General features: G+C 45.4%; 1 long non-coding RNA gene across 4 annotated transcripts; it reads left to right on the plus strand.

Annotated features, from left to right (window-relative positions):
• Positions 1-253: 253 nt before the first annotated feature.
• LOC141567589 (uncharacterized) lies at positions 254-16,095 on the plus strand. Of its 4 annotated transcripts, none has more exons than XR_012490371.1 (5): positions 254-382; positions 591-1,894; positions 5,968-6,164; positions 7,188-7,362; positions 14,681-16,095. It is a non-coding gene; the product is annotated as an uncharacterized LOC141567589 (long non-coding RNA). The 4 variants fall into 4 exon arrangements; XR_012490369.1 differs by having other exon boundaries at positions 14,705-16,095; XR_012490370.1 differs by lacking the exon at positions 14,681-16,095 and adding an exon at positions 8,521-12,951.
• The last annotated feature ends 49 nt before the right edge of the window (positions 16,096-16,144 follow it).

Raw genomic sequence — 16,144 nt, forward strand, 5'->3', positions numbered from 1 at the left:
CACGAAACCATAAAGTCTAGATTTTCAACCAAATTTTATTTTTGCCCCCAACCAAACTGGGGGCAAAAATAAAAACCAGAAATGAGTATATGAATTCCAGGGAAGCCCAGGCACAATTACTCCGGAAGAGCTGGTCCCGCTCCTTCCTCCTCCCACACTCGGCCCTTCTGCCTCCCTCCCCAGACTCTTGCTTCCACTGCCCTTGCGCGGGGGGGGGGGGGGGGAGGGGGGGGAGCGCATAACGTTACCGCACAAGGGGCAGAGAGCAACAAGTGTTACCATGGCGACCAACACACGCTCAGAATTGTCCGCAAGTGACGGTCGAGCCCCATACAACCGACCCTAAGGTCTACAAACGGATCAGCCACCGTGGCAGGACCTGGTAAGCGGGGCGGATGAAAGAAAGTGGGAATGCCTGGGTCGGGGACATTTCTCACTCCCATCAGCGGCCCTGTCTCTCGGTGGCCACTTCCAGATCTGGGGTTGAGGTGGGGGTGGGGTGGGGTGGGCGGTAATGCGGAACTACAACTCCCAGAAGCCTCTGTGGCGACCTGTCTATCCTTTTTCTTCTCCTCCCTCCGATTCCCCAGCAAGTAACAGTTGGCGAAAACATTTACAAGCGCTTTATATCCAAGAACTCATCCCTGGAAGTAGGCATATTTGACATAATCTCTTTTTTATGAACAAGTGTGCCTCATTTTTCTCTGCCCCTTTGAGACTATAATACCCAGAAGTCTCTAGGCCACTTTCCTCCCCACCCCCTCCCTCAGTCCAATGGTTGCCTTTTATTCAGCGGGACGCCGGAAGCCTGAAGAATGAAGCGGGGCCAAGGTGCAAAAGGATTGCGATTGGTGAAGACGCCACGCCTCCTGCCTTAAAGAAGATGTCGGGTGCACGTGCGCATTGCATTGGCCTCGCGCGCATCCTAGGTCAGCGGGGTCCAGGGGTCCACAAGCCTCGGGCACCTGGGCAGTGTCGCAAGTCGCGCAGGGGGAGGCCGAGTCTGCGTTTGCAAGGGGCCCCGGGCCTAGTTCCCGAGACCAGAAGTGTGGGCTTCAAAGAAGTACCCCGGGAGGTGAGTGCCATACGCGGTTCCCCCACCCCGGTTTCCGAATGGGATTCCCAGTCTCTATGGTAACAGCCCAGCTTCGCTTGCATGTGACGTCATAGTTCCACCTGGGGCGAGGGAGCGCAACTTTGAAGGTGATGTTGATTCTGCGCCGCGGGCCCCTCCTCCAGGCAGTCTACCGTGTGCTGAACCACCCTGGATGGTGTGCATTTTCAAACCCTTTCAGCTGGAGCGTCTGAGTCAGAGAGGCACCAGAATACATTTCTGGAGAGTAAACCCGTGAGGACATGATGGAGGTCACTCAGCCCCTGAGGCCCGAGAGGCCTGGAGACAGATCCCACCCGAAGGACAGGAGCGGCTCTTGAGGAAACTGACCATCCTGGAGGACGAAGGCCACCCACGTTAGGCATTTTGGGAGTACCACCAGCCAGCCTGTCAACAAGCCTGAGAACGCTCCTTGGGAAGAGAGGCCGATCAGCACGTCATCTGCGGGAAAGGCTTCCAGCAGCATTTCAGACTTGGTCAACTACCTGAGGATCTACCCCGGGAGGAAGCCGGGCAAGTGCAGCGCGTGTGGGAAGTCCTCGGTTCCCGCTGGACCCTTGGCGCGGGAGGATGCGCGGGGAGCGGCTCTACGCCTGCGCGCACCTGGCGCCTACCTGAAAGTGCACGAGTAGCAGTAGCCTGGTGGCTGCGGCACCACAGCGGGCGAGAGGCCCTTGTGTGCGGGAAGGCCTTCGCTCAGCGCCCCTACCTGGACCAGCACCTTGCGCGTGCACTGGAGCGAGAGGCCCTTGGAGTGCCACCGGTGCTTGAAGGCCTTCGGTAAGTGTGCGCACTAGGTGCGGTACAGCGGGGCACACGTCTGTGCTAGGGCATGGAAGGGAGGGCTCGCCGCCGGGGAGCGGCACCAGGAACACGCGAACGCCGGCGTCGCCTTGGTTGGTGCCCCTGCCTGCGGGGACCCTTGGGCGAACACCCTCGCAAGCGCACCCCAGTGCGGGAGCATCTTCAGGGGCAGCGCAGCCGTCACGCAGCTTTGGCGGCTGCACACCCGCTAACCCGGTCGTCCTACGAGGGTGGGGAGCGGCACCAGCTAACCGTGTCCGAATGTTAATCCGTGGGTCGGGTGTTGACGCTGCCGCCTGGTGCAATATTTCCGAGGCACAGGGATTGGGGCAGGAAGAGAGCTTTCTGCAGAGGCCCCATTATGTCCCCTATTTGAAATATTTATTGGAAAGCCTTATTATGTCAGTCTCGGAGTTTCTACGCCTCTTCACTTTGGAGCTGAACCTGAGGGTGTCATGGGGCCACTTGGCTGCTCATCGCCTTGTGGGCATCTGCTCTGGGCAGGAAGGTCAAGGAGGTGAGGGTGCTGCTTCAGAGCGTTCCTCTGTTGAGGCCAGAGACCCGGTTGAAATCAATCATCAACGGCCAAAGACTTAATCACACCTATGTATGAATCCTCCATAAAAACCCAAAAGGAGGGTTCAGAGAGCTTTCAGGTTGGTGAACAGGTGGAGATTTGGGAAAGGTGGTGACCTCTGAGAGGTCATGGAAGCTCCGTGCCCTTTCCTCATCCCTTGCCCTGTGCGAGACGTCTCTACCATCTGGCCATCCTGAGTAGTGTCCTTTTATAATAACCAGTGCTCTAGTGAGTGAAGTGTTTCTCTGAGTTCTATGAGCTGCTCTAGTAAATTAAACCCAAGGAAGGAGTTGTGGGAACCTGTGATGTATAGATGGTTGATCAGAAGCCCAGGTGATAACCGGGACTTGTTCCTGTCTGAAGGGGGCGGGGGACAATCTTGTTTAACTGAGCCCCTAACCTTGGGATCTGATGCTGTCTCCAGCAGATGGAGTCAGAATTGAGTTGAATTGTGGAACACCCAGCTGGTGTGGGAGAATTGCCTGGTGGTGTGTGAAAAACACGCACATTATAATTGGTATCAGAACCGGAAGAAGGTTCCCCTTGCTCCAGGAAAGGCCCCTTCTTTCTTTTTGACTCTAAATAAAACCAGGACAGTTGAAACAACCACTAAATTAAAGCAGGGTCTGGTCCTCTGTAGTTACAAAGCTTCACAGTAGCATTATTGCATTCACTTAATCTCTTGTAGTTTAGAATCATGTGGGGGAGGAGCGGGGTGCTCCATCCCAAAAACTGGGCTTCAGTAGACCCCAAGAAGTGCTGTGCCAGTTTTTTAAAGAAATGGTAGTTATGTGTTGTGCTGGAGGTGTTACCTAATGCTATGTAATCATTTTGCAATATAAATGTATCAAATCAACACCTTAAACTTTCACAATGTTTTATGTCAATTATATCTTGATAAAGCTGGAGAAAAAAAAAAAAGTTCCCCAGTTGCCCAGCCCTGGTTGGCAGCAGGCATTGTAGTCCAGGAAGTACCTCCTCATTCATTCCTCCAACTCAGGGTGCCGCCCGGAGGCTGCACCTCCCGGCCCTTTGGGATGGGGAGGTGTTGGCAGACAAATGCATGGGCAGCCATAGGAGTGTGAAAAGTGCTATGATGAGGACAAGTACAGGATCCCAGGGGACCAAGAGCAAGTAAGTACTTCTTTGACCCAAGCTGGGGACAGGAGGTAGGGCAAGGGGTCACCCCAGGGATGATTTCTGGGAAAAGTGCTGTGCATCTAAAGAAAGAGAGTGACTGGTGACGTGGGTGAAGAGGTACATTACTTCTGTCCATATCCCATGGCCCAGAACACCAGTTGCAAGGGAGGCTGAGAAGTTTAGCCTTGACTCACAGTGGCCACAAAGCAGCTCAAAGAGCAGCTCAAAGTGGGTCTCACGGCTGTGCTGGAAAGAGCCTGGATGTGGGGAGTGACTGGCTGGTCTAATGCATCTGATAAAATTAACCAAACAGCAGTGATAATAAAACAACTAAATGCCGTTTGCTGAGCGCACCCTTGCAGTGGAAATTCTGCTAACCACTGGACACATACATATGATCTCATTGAATCTTTGCTGTAGCCCAGAGAGATGCTTGGCCCTGTCTTAAAAATGAGGACAGTGAGTCTCAGTGTCGCTCTCTGAGCCTCAGTTCCCTCCCCTGCTATGTGGGAGGCACAACTCCCTATGTGCACTTGTGAGGATTTGAAGTAAGGCACCAAGCTCCCAGCCCCTAGTAGGACCTCTATAGATGACCTGCTTTTCTGAGAGCTGCTGGCTGGTGGGAAATGCTGCCGCGCTATCTAATGGTTGAACAGCATAGCCATGGTGCCACCTGGTGGCCACATCCCGCAATTGCTCCGTCGAGCACTGAGGGGTATTGCTGCTAAGGCAGGGTTCTCAAAGTGGGCTCCCTGTGGGGGCCAGACAGATGACACAAGTGATGGAGGCAGGCTGGATGTGAGACAGAGAGCGATTGGGGGATTGCAGAAGACTGGGAAACCATCCCAAATCTCCAGCAAAGTGTTGCCGTGTGGTCATGCAGACCCAGAATTTCCCTAACTGGTGATTTTTTAAAAAGAAATCCCAACTCTTGCGAATTGTGTCTCTTTTTAGAAATGAGCACTAATTAAAATTGTTTTGCAAGCACTATATTGGCCAAACATACCTGGAGGCTGGCTATAGCCTGTGGCCCACTGCTTTGTGATGTCTATCCTACCTCATGTGGTCTTACAATTTTAAAATTTTTAAGTAAATGTTCCCCTCTCTTCTTTTTTTGGTGATTGTGAAGACTAATTTTCCTGTGTCAACTTGACTGGGTCCCAGGAAGCCCAGATATTTAGTTGAATGTGTTTTCCGGGTATGTCTGTGAGGTGTACTGGGGAGAGATTAACATTTGAATCGGTGGACCCAGTAAAGCAGGTGGCCTTTCCCAGTGTGGGCACCATTCACTTTCTGAATAGGAACTAAAACAGTGATGGAACAGAGAATTCTGTCTCTCTGACTAACTGTTGAGCTGGACATCAGTCGTCTGCCCTTTGACCAGAATTTGTCGTGGCTCTTCTGTGTCTCCAGTTCAGAGCACACTCTGGGATTTCTCAGCCTCCATAACTGCATGAGCCAATGGGTTCTACTTCTCTGGAAGACCTTGCCACGTCCAGTGACTTTTTATTAGGTGCCTATTATGTGCCCCATCCTTTACCTGCATCATTGTCACGGTATTTCCCCCACAACCTGAAAGGTAGTGATTATTGTCTCAATTGTAACATCATTAATGATAACAATGGCTAACATTTGTTGAGCTCTGGGCATGTGCTAGATATTTTGCTACATGCAATATGTAAATGACTTCACTGGGTTGCTTGCTATGAGCATTGTTTCTGTGCCTGGGGGTTGGGAGAGTAAACCGTGACTCAACAGTGAACCCACTTCATTTTTTGAGCACTTGTCACTACAGTTTACTATGATAGGTTTAAGTTTTGTATGCACAGTGGTCCTTAAGCTCTACCTTTCACTCCTCTTCTCCTACTAAGTTTCCTGACAATGAAGTTCTTTGTTTCAGCATTCATAGGTTAAAAGAAATAACAATGTTGTTAATACCTGGACCTCCACCAATAATGCAGGAGTTCAGGCCTTCATCCTAAAACCTCAGTGAAGTTTCAGGTCCTCCTGCTCAAATGGGAGCCCCTCAGCCCACGTTCCCCACCTATCAACTGAGCATGTAGCTGGCACAGGAAGTGTGGGTCATGTCCAGGTCTTGTTCTGGAGACAGGAACATGGACCCTGCTGATGTGTACAGGGAATGCAGGAGGCCCAGCTGCAAGTTAGGACAAGAAAGGAAAAAAAGATGCAAGAGCGGGGCTCCCACACAGCTTGATAAATGAGGACATTCCTTTGAATATTGTGCCTCTACAGAAAGTGCAAATAAACCTCCTCAGAAACATGCATTTTCAGCTTCTCAGTGAACTCAACAACTTGTGAAATGAATGTTTAGTTGCAGGCTAATCAGATGGGCAACATCTCCGTTGAGAATTCGCTCAAAGGCTGGAACGAAGTTTCGGATGTGTGAGATGAAAGTTCCTCTAGCAACTGAAACTCAACGAAGGAAGGGAAAGTTCCCTTCCCCCGCTTTTGCCTAGGGCACTAAGCTCTCCGTCTCTATCACTGACAAGGCTGAACGGAATGACTCAGGTATTGTACTTGTCATGGAACCCAAGTTGGTATGCCTGACGAGGAGTAAGACCAATCACTAATGCATTGAGTATGCAACACGGCATGGGTGTATTTCCAGAGGCATCCAAACAGGGAGAACTGGAGAAAGTCCAAATCCATCTCCCCATCCAGGGTTTGGGCAGGTTTTTAAGGAATTGGGGGAGCAGGTGTGTAGAAGTGCTGGTGGGGCAGGTTTTAATCCGAGGATCTTGGAACTTGGCCATTTATGGTAAAGGGGCATCAACACCAGATCTCCCTTCACAGCTGACCCTTTGCTTCTGAAAGTTACGGGTATTCGAGTTCCGGTCATGTCCTGGTCCTTTTGTTCGATGGGGGTGCGGGGACTGTGACTTCCCAGTGCAGCTGGGGGTCAATGTCATGTCCTCTGTGCATCCTTCAGCTGCATGATGTATGGTTTTGGTCTGTTGTCTGAAAAGCAGCTGAGTATCTTGTTAGAAACAGGATAGGACCATTTTAAACCGGTTCGGGGGTTACACACTGACTGCTAAGAATTTTAACTTTAAAGAGGGGGTACCTCATTTCTCCGCAAAAGAGAGTTGCCAGTTCCTCTTGCAAAAATGAGAATTTAGTTAAAAGCCACCCTGCCTCAAATTTAATCAGGCTATTGAAATTCACCTTTCACAGTATTAATTTTTCTTAGTGTTATTCTGGGAAGCTATCAGAGACGTTCAAGCAGTTTTAAATTTATCTTCTAATGATGTTCAATTTTTACCACTTCCTTTTAGTGTTTCAGAGAGCTACTTTAGTCGTTTTAAGTGACTATTAATTTTTAGATTAGTAAGAAACATGTTCATTTCAGAAAATGACAAATTAAAATGAAGGGAAATATCACTGGTGATCCTTTCAGAAACAACACTTTCCGTTTTGATGCACCTACCACATATTTTCAACATATAAATTGGGACCATTTAGGAGGTAGTTTGACAAACTAGTTTTTCACTTACCATATCCTAGGAAATTTTCTGTGTTGATTCAACTTAGGTTCTCTCATGACAAAAAGAATTTTAGGACTGGACGTCATAGGAATGGCAGCAGCGGGGTGCACTTTTGAGTTCTTCTCTGGATCTTATCACAAACAGGACATCTCTAACCCATCAAAGGACTCTCTGCTCATCACGCAGAACAGCTAAGAGATTCGTGCAAGGATTACTTGAAGGTGGGCAAATTGGGTGAGTGGGGGAAGAGGGAAGGGAGTAGAGTGGAGACACGACCCGCACCTGTGGCTGTGGAAACGCAGCCGCATCCGCAGCTGCAGAGACGCAGGGGATCCCAGGACGGAACAGAGAACACAAAAGCCAGGAGGTGGGCTCTTTACCCTGTGTCCCACAGCTGATCTCTCCCACTGAGGGGGCAGCATATCCAGCGTTTGAGGCAATAACCTCAGTGAGACCTCCAGTTGAGCCCTAGTCCGGACAAAGGACACAAACTCCATACCAGGGCCCCTCCCCCCACTCTTCCAATCCTACCGCCCCCCCCCCCCCCGCCCTTCCAGAGACTTAAACTGGCCCCTGAACTGAGGAGTAGTGTCAGATTACAGAGGAGCCTTAGTGCTCAGGCTCTGGGAAGACTGGCATGCAGCTCTGACCTAGGGAAGAGGCTGGGAAGAGTGTGATTTTTCCTGGGCTAGGAGAGAAGAGACTCCTCTGCCCCCAGCCACCACCTTTTCTGGCTGGCGGGAAGAGTGTGACATGACTGGGCTGGGAGAGAGAAGACCCCTGCATCCCCAGCCCCCACCCTTTCTGGCCTACCTAGGGCGGGGCAATTACAACTGCGGAGGCACTCCCAGAGATCAGCAGTAAGTGGCAGACACAGCTCTGGGCTTTCAGCAGCTCAGAAATCTCCCGCCCGCCACACACACACACACACACACACACACACACACACACACACGGAAGAAGTGCCCTAAGACTCAGGAGAACTGGACACAGGGCTGGTAGAGCTACTCTCCGTGCGCATATGTGCAGGCAAGAGCAGAAACTACACTGACTTTGTAGAAACTACCATCCAGACCCCTCAGCCCCACGCATCTAAATCTGTAGTTCCAACGTCACTCTGGGCATCAGGTGACCGGCTCTGCCTGCACAATATGCAGAGGACTCTGGTACAGCAGAGGACAACCTCGAGATTACTTGGTGGGCTTAAGCCAAGACTGGTGCTGCTTTTGGTTTTGTTTTGTTTTGTCTTTATATCTTTGATATCTTTGTGTTGAGTGGGGGTTGTCAGTTGTTTTTACATGTGAAGGTATTTGATTTTTTCTTTGTTGTTGTTGTCGTTGTCCTTGGTGATTTGCTTTGTTCTGAAATTGCCCTACCAGGGCCCAGCTTAAGAGGCACAAGATTCAACATACCCGGAGGCCAACTCCAGAACAAACCAGAGTACTACCGGGTTTGACCTACAAGTGACACACCCACAGGGAATTCTCTTCAGGCACAAGAACCCATAGAGGCCAAACCACATTTAAGCGGTCAACCCTCATGCAACAGAACACCCTTCGGTGGGCAGAGCCAAGTCTCACAACTAGTTAGCCTAGGAGTGAACCCCACCTACTCACAAGCGAAAAGCAATTGAAGATCTTCTTTAACAGGACAATATACACAACACAAGAATCACCTTTGGAGCACACGCAGAGAAGAAGGAAGTGGTGCAAGTCAAATATAAAGGACACATACTACATAAGATAACCCAGCAAGAACTAAGAACCCTAGGGGATCCACCTAATACATCGAAGCAAACACAGAGAGTCAGCCAGAATGGGGAAACAAAGAAACACGTCCCAAATAAAAGAACAGAAGAAACCTCCAGAAATGGAGTAGAGGTAACCAACCTATCAGAGACAGAGTTCAGATCACTGATGATAAGAATGTTTAACGAGCTTAAAGACGACATAAAGAAGAATGTAGAAATCATAATGAACAACCAGTTAGAACTAAAGAACACAATTACTGAAATAAAGAACTCACTTGAAGGAATTAACAGCAGGTTAGATGAAGCAGAGGATCGAATCAGCGACTTAGAAGACAAGTTAGCAGAGATCACCCAAACAGAACAACAGAAAGAAAAAAGAATAAAAAACAATGAAGATGGTTTAAGAGACCTCTGGGATAACATCAAGTGCAACAACATGCGCATCATAGGAATACCAGAAGGTGAAGAGAGGAAGCAAGGGATTGAGAACATATTTGAAGTAATAATGTCCGAAAACTTCCCTAACCTGATGAAGGAAACCAACATACAAGCCCAGGAAGTGCAGAGAGTTCCAACCAGGATAAACCCAAACAGGTCCACACCAAGACACATTATAGTTAAAATGGCAAAGGTTAAAGACAAAGAGAGAATCCTAAAAGCAGCAAGAGAAAGACAGAGGGTTACATACAAGGGAACTCCCATAAGACTATCAAATGACTTTTCTACAGAAACATTGAAGGCCAGGAGGGAGTGGCAGGAGATACTCAAAGTGATGGAAAACAAAGGCCTACAACCTAGATTGCTTTATCCAGCAAGGCTATCATTTAAAGTTGATGGAGAGATAAAGAGCTTCCCAGAAAAGAATAAGCTAAAGGAATTTATTACCACCAAGCCAGCATTGCAAGAAATACTAAAAGGACTTCTGTAAATAGAAGAAAGATGAAAACAATCTAACTACAAATTTAAAAATGGCAATAACTATGTACCTATCAATAATCACTTTAAATGTAAATGGATTAAATGCTCCAATCAAGAGACACAGGGTGGCTGAGTGGATAAGAAAGCAAGACCCTTGTATATGCTGTATACAAGAGACTCACCTCAGATCAAAAGACACACACAGGCTGAAAGTGAAGGGTTGGAGTAAGATATTTCATGCAAATGGAAATGAGAAAAAAGCTGGAGTTGCAATACTTATATCTGACAAAATAGACTTTAAAATGAAGAACATATTAAAAGACAAAGATGGGCACTATATAATAATAAAGGGATCGATCCGACAAGAGGACATAACCCTAGTAAACATCTATGCACCCAACATAGGAGCACCTAAATATATAAAACAGATATTGACTGACATAAAGCCAGAGATCAACAGTAACACTATCATAGTAGGGGACTTCAACACACCTCTGACAACAAGGGACAGGTCTTTCAGACAGAAAATCAATATGGAAACAACAGCTTTAAATGACACAATGGACCACTTGGATTTAATCGATATTTTCAGAGCATTTCACCACAAAGCTGCAGAATACACATTCTTCTCAAGCGCACGTGGAACATTTTCCAAGATAGACCACATGTTAGGCCACAAAACAAGTCTTGATAAATTTAAGTAAATTGAAATCATACCAGTTGTCTTCTCTGACCATAGTGCTATGAAATTAGAAATGAACTACAGGAGAAAAACCAGAAGACACACCAATTCATGGAGGCTGAATAACATGTTACTAGATAATGAATGGGTCAACCAGGAGATCAAGGAAGAAATCAAAAGATATATCGAGACAAACAAAAATGAAAACACGACGACCCAAAATCTATGGGATGCCGCAAAAACAGTACTAAGAGGGAAATTCGTAGCATTGCAGGCCTACCTAAAGAAACAAGAAACATCACTAATCAACAGTTTATCTTCACACTTAAGGGATCTGGAAAAAGAACAGCAAAATAAGCCCAAAGGGAGTACAAGGAAGGAGATAATAAAGATCAGAGCGGAAATAAATGAAATAGAAACCAGAAAAACAATACAAAAGATCAATGAATCCAAGAGTTGGTTCTTAGAGAAGATAAACAAAATTGACAAACCTTTAGCCAGACTCATTAAAAAAAAGAGAGAGGACCCAAATTAATAAAATCAGAAATGAAAGAGGAGAAGTGACAACAGACACCGCAGAAATACAAAAAATTTTAAGAAATTACTATGAGCAACTATATGCCAACAAATTTGACAATCTGGAAGAAATGGACAATTTTCTAGAGGCGTACAACCTTCCAAGGCTAACTCAAGAAGAAACAGAAAACCTGAATAGACTGATTACCACCAGGGAAATTGAATCAGTAATCAACAATCTCCCAACAAACAAAAGCCCTGGACCAGATGGCTTTACAGGTGAATTTTACACAACGTTCAAAAAAGAATTATCACCTATTCTCCTCAAGCTCTTCCAAAAAATCCAGAAGGAGGGAAGACTCCCAAACACTTTTTACGAAACCACTATCACCCTGATCCCAAAATCAGACAAAGACACAACAAAAAAAGAAAACTACAGGCCGATATCTCTAATGAACATAGATGCAAAAATCCTCAACAAAATATTAGCGAACAGAATTCAGCAATACATTAAAAAGATCATACACCATGATCAAGTGGGATTCATCCCTGGTATGCAAGGGTGGTTCAACATCCGCAAATCAATTAATGTGATACACCAGATTAGTAAAATGAAAAATAAAAATCATATGATCATATCAATAGATGCAGAAAAAGCATTTGATAAAAACCAGCAGCCATTTATGATAAAAACCCTTAAGAAAGTGAGAATAGAGGGATCGTATCTCAACATAATAAAGGCCATATATGATAAACCCACAGCTAACATCATACTCAATGGGGAAAAGCTAAAACCATTCCCCTTAAGATCAGGAACAAGGCAAGGTTGCCCACTTTCTCCACTTCTATTCAACATAGTACTGGAAGTTCTAGCCACAGCAATCAGACAAGAAAAAGAAATAAAAGGCATCCAAATCGGTAGGGAGGGAGTAAAATTGTCATTATATGCAGATGATATGATACTATATAGAGAGAACCCTAAAGACTCCACCAAGAAACTATTAGAGCTGATAGATGAATTTATTAAAGTAGCAGGATACAAAATTAATATTCAGAAATCAGTTGCATTTGTATGTACCAATAATAAAACATCAGAAGGAGAAATTAAAAAAAAAAAATCCCATTTACAATTGTTCCAAAGACTATAAGATACCTGGGAATAAATTTAACCAAAGAAGTAAAAGATCTGTACTCAGAAAATTATAAGACACTGAAGAAAGAAATGAAAGAAGATACAAATAGATGGAAACACATACCATGTTCATGGATAGGAAGAATTAATATAGTTAAAATGTCCATACTGCCTAAGGCAATATACATATTCAACGCAATTCCTATCAAACTACCAACGACATTTTTCACAGAAATAGAACATATAATCCTAAAGTTTATATGGGATAACAAAAGACCCCGGATGTCCTCAACAATCTTGAGAAATAAGAACAAAGTGGGAGGTATAACAATACCTGACATCAAATTATACTACAAGGCTACAGTAATCAAAACAGCATGGTACTGGCATAAAAACAGACCCATAGATCAATGGAACAGAATAGAGAGTCCAGAAATAAATCCATGCCTATATGGCCATTTAACCTACGACAATGGAAGCAAGAATGTACGGTGGGGTAAAGACAGTCTATTCAATAAATGGTGCTGGAAAACCTGGACAGACACATGCAAAATAATGAAGCTGGATCACCTCCTTACACCACATACAAAAATAAATTCAAAATGGCTTAAAGACTTAAATGTAAGATCTGAAACCATAAAATTCCTAGAAGAAAATATAGGAAGAAATTTCACAGACATTACCCGGAGTAAGATTTTTACTGATATATCCCCTCGTGCGAGGGAAGTAAGAGAAAAAATAAACATGTGGGATTACATCAAACTAAAAAGCTTTTTCACAGCAAAGGAAACCATCAATAAAACAAAAAGGGATCCTACTGAATGGGAAAAGATATTTGCCAATGATATATCTGATAAGGAGTTAATATCACAAATTTATAAAAAACTCACTCAACTCAACTCCAAAAAAACAAACAACCCAATTAAAAAATGGGCAGAGGACATGAAGAGACATTTTTCTAAAAAGGACATACAGATGGCAAACAGACATATGAAGAAATGCTCAACCTCACTAACCATCAGAGAAATGCAAATAAAAACCACAATGAGATACCACCTCACCCCAGTCAAAATGGCTATCATCAATAAATCAACAAACAACAAGTGCTGGCATGGATGTGGAGAAAAGGGAACGCTGGTGCACTGTTGGTGGGAATGCAGATTGGTGCAGCCACTATGGAAAACAGTATGGAGGTATCTCAAAAATCTGAAAATGGAACTACCTTATGATCCAGCAATCCCATTCCTAGGTATCTATCCGGAGAAATCCAAAACTCCAATTCAAAAATCTTTATGCACTCCTGTGTTTATTGCAGCACTATACACAATAGCCAAGACCTGGAAACAACCGAAATGCCCGTCAGTAGATGACTGGATTAAGAAACTGTGGTACATTTATACAATGGAGTATTACGCAGCCGTAAAGAAGAAAGAAATCTTACCATTTGCAACAACATGGATGGACCTAGAGAACATTATGTTAAGTGAAATAAGTCAGACAGAGAAAGACAAATACCATATGATCTCATTTATATGCAGAATCTAAAGAAAAGAATAAGTGAATGAACTAATCAGAAACAGTTTTGGAGACATAGAGGAAAAACTGAGGGTTGCTAGATGGGCGGGGGTGTGGGGATAAGGGGGAAGGTGAGGGGTTTAGAAAATAGTCGGTAACCACAAGATGTCCACGGGGTTTTGAAAATTAATTTGGGGAACGTAATCAATAATGTAAAGATTTTGTAGGGTATCCGATGGACACGTGTCCCATTTGGGAGACCACCTCAGGGGTGATGTAGATGCCTGATCTCTGCACTGTACACCTGCAGCTGAACAATAATGAATGCCAACTGTGATTTTATATATACATATACATACATATATATATGTATGTATATATATATATATATATATATATATATATATATATATATATATATGTATATATATGTATGTATATGGTTACAGGAAGCAGAGTACAGCATTAGGAATAGAGACTGTGGAAATGTAATGGCTCTGTGCGATGTCAGAGGGATAGTGGATAGTGGGAGGGGGGAATCACACAGTGTGCGGGATATAAATGATAAACGTCTAAGTATTGCTTTGTCTTGTGCACCTGAAACTAATAAAAAAAAAAGAAAACAACAACAACAAAAAAGAGGGCTTGAGGGGCATCCTACATTGATGAGATGTGCACATGCCTGTATGTATGTTATATCTCGATGTTTTAAAAATCCAGACTCGGGAGTCTGCACACACACACACACACACGCACACAAAAGGACATGACAGTGGGGTGCTGAAGACTTCCAAAGGCTTTTATAGCAGAATCCAATGCAGATATTAACGATCATGCTGGGTGGCTAGAGGGGACAGATTAGTGAAGAATTTCTGGAAAGAAGCATCCATCTGGAGGTGCAGGAATAAAGAAGAGAATGTGGATGAAGACAGGGAAGGACAGGGTGGGTTGCATGTGTCATGGTCTAGAGTTGAAAGATACTGCAGCTTATTGAGGACCAATGGTTCACAGCCTGACTTCAACCAGGTCTCTTCATTCTACTGTTTCTAGGGCACAGGAATTTAGAGAATGGCACCATCAGCCTGAAGAATTCCTGTGGCCTCCGTGGAGAAAGCCAAGGCTTTTTAAAATGATGCCCTGGGACCAGGGGGCAATGGAAGCCACATGCCAGGCTTCCCTGCATCCTCATGGTGAACAGAGCTGTGCTCCCAGGTCTGCCGCAGCTGATCAGCCCTGCCTCCAGCGCAGGGTAGCTCTACTTATGGTGACTCTTAATTTCGCACAGCAGTATGTCTTTCCCAACCCACACAGGATAGCCAACTCATGTCCCCACTTTCCAATTGGAACATCTGGTCAACCCCCATCATGGGCCATTTGGTCACTGCCACCAATTCCTCGCCCAAGCAGAGACGGCACCCCTACCTCTCCTTGTGGGCACTAGATTCCCACTTTCTGCTCCAGAGACTAAGTCCTAGTTCTCAGAAGAGACATACTCCTCAGCTACTAAAGAGACAACATCCTGACTGAGCATTACAAAGACTGTTCTTGTGCCTTATGGACACAAACAGGGTTTTGCTGCCCAACCTAAGCAAGGCTGAGGGACAGAGCTCAGGTCCCTCCTCTCTCCATCCATGATTTCCATCACCCCAGCCGATCTGTAATAACCTCAGACACACAGCGACAGTCTCTGTTACCTGCACATCCTGGTCAATGTGGACCACTGAGGGAAGAGAGCAAGGCTGGCAGATAATACATCTTTATCTGTGTTTAGCAATTCCATTTCTAGCAATATTGTAGTCACACAACAGCCTAGCCAACTGTCCCCCCATGTCTTTCCTTAAGGAAAGAAGAGTCTGTGAGACTGTGCCTTTCTGGGTCTTTGTTCCATCCTTATGTCTACACCTTATGTCTCTCCGTCTAGTCCCCAAAAGATGGTTTGCAGCCAAAGACGGGTAAGATATCTCACGGGAGACACAACCTAAGCCAGGCGGAACCGAGTGGGGACCCCAATGAGCTGCCTTAGAAAAATATGGGAAGGGGCCTTGCCTCCCCTTCCCCCTGCCTGGGAAAAGCTGTTGCCGGCTCTGCCTTTTCCCTGGCACCTGTTTGTGAGAGAAGTTACAAAAACAATAAAGATCAGTTCTCTCCACTTAGCGCAACGGAACTTACAAAATAAGAGACTTGACCCTTCTGACCCTGAGAAGGTACATACCTTAATTAGGACATTGTGGGACCTTGTGCTTCAGCTGTTGACTGACAAAGGGTGATTGAGATAAATATTTTTCTGTTATGCTGTGTGAGTTTCAGAGACCGTGTACGAAACAATGTTGCTTTCTCTTGTTTTTGCATACCTATTCAATAAAAACCCCCAGTCGGCCATATTCTGGGCTCCAGTCCTCTGAGACTGAGAGACCCCTGGCCTTCGGAGAGATTTAACTGCATTAAGTCTCTGTTTGTTTCTTTCTAAAAAACTTAACCCAAACCGCCTCT

This window comes from Rhinolophus sinicus, linkage group LG11, assembly GCF_036562045.2.
Source record: "Rhinolophus sinicus isolate RSC01 linkage group LG11, ASM3656204v1, whole genome shotgun sequence".
Taxonomy (NCBI): Eukaryota; Metazoa; Chordata; class Mammalia; order Chiroptera; family Rhinolophidae; genus Rhinolophus; species Rhinolophus sinicus.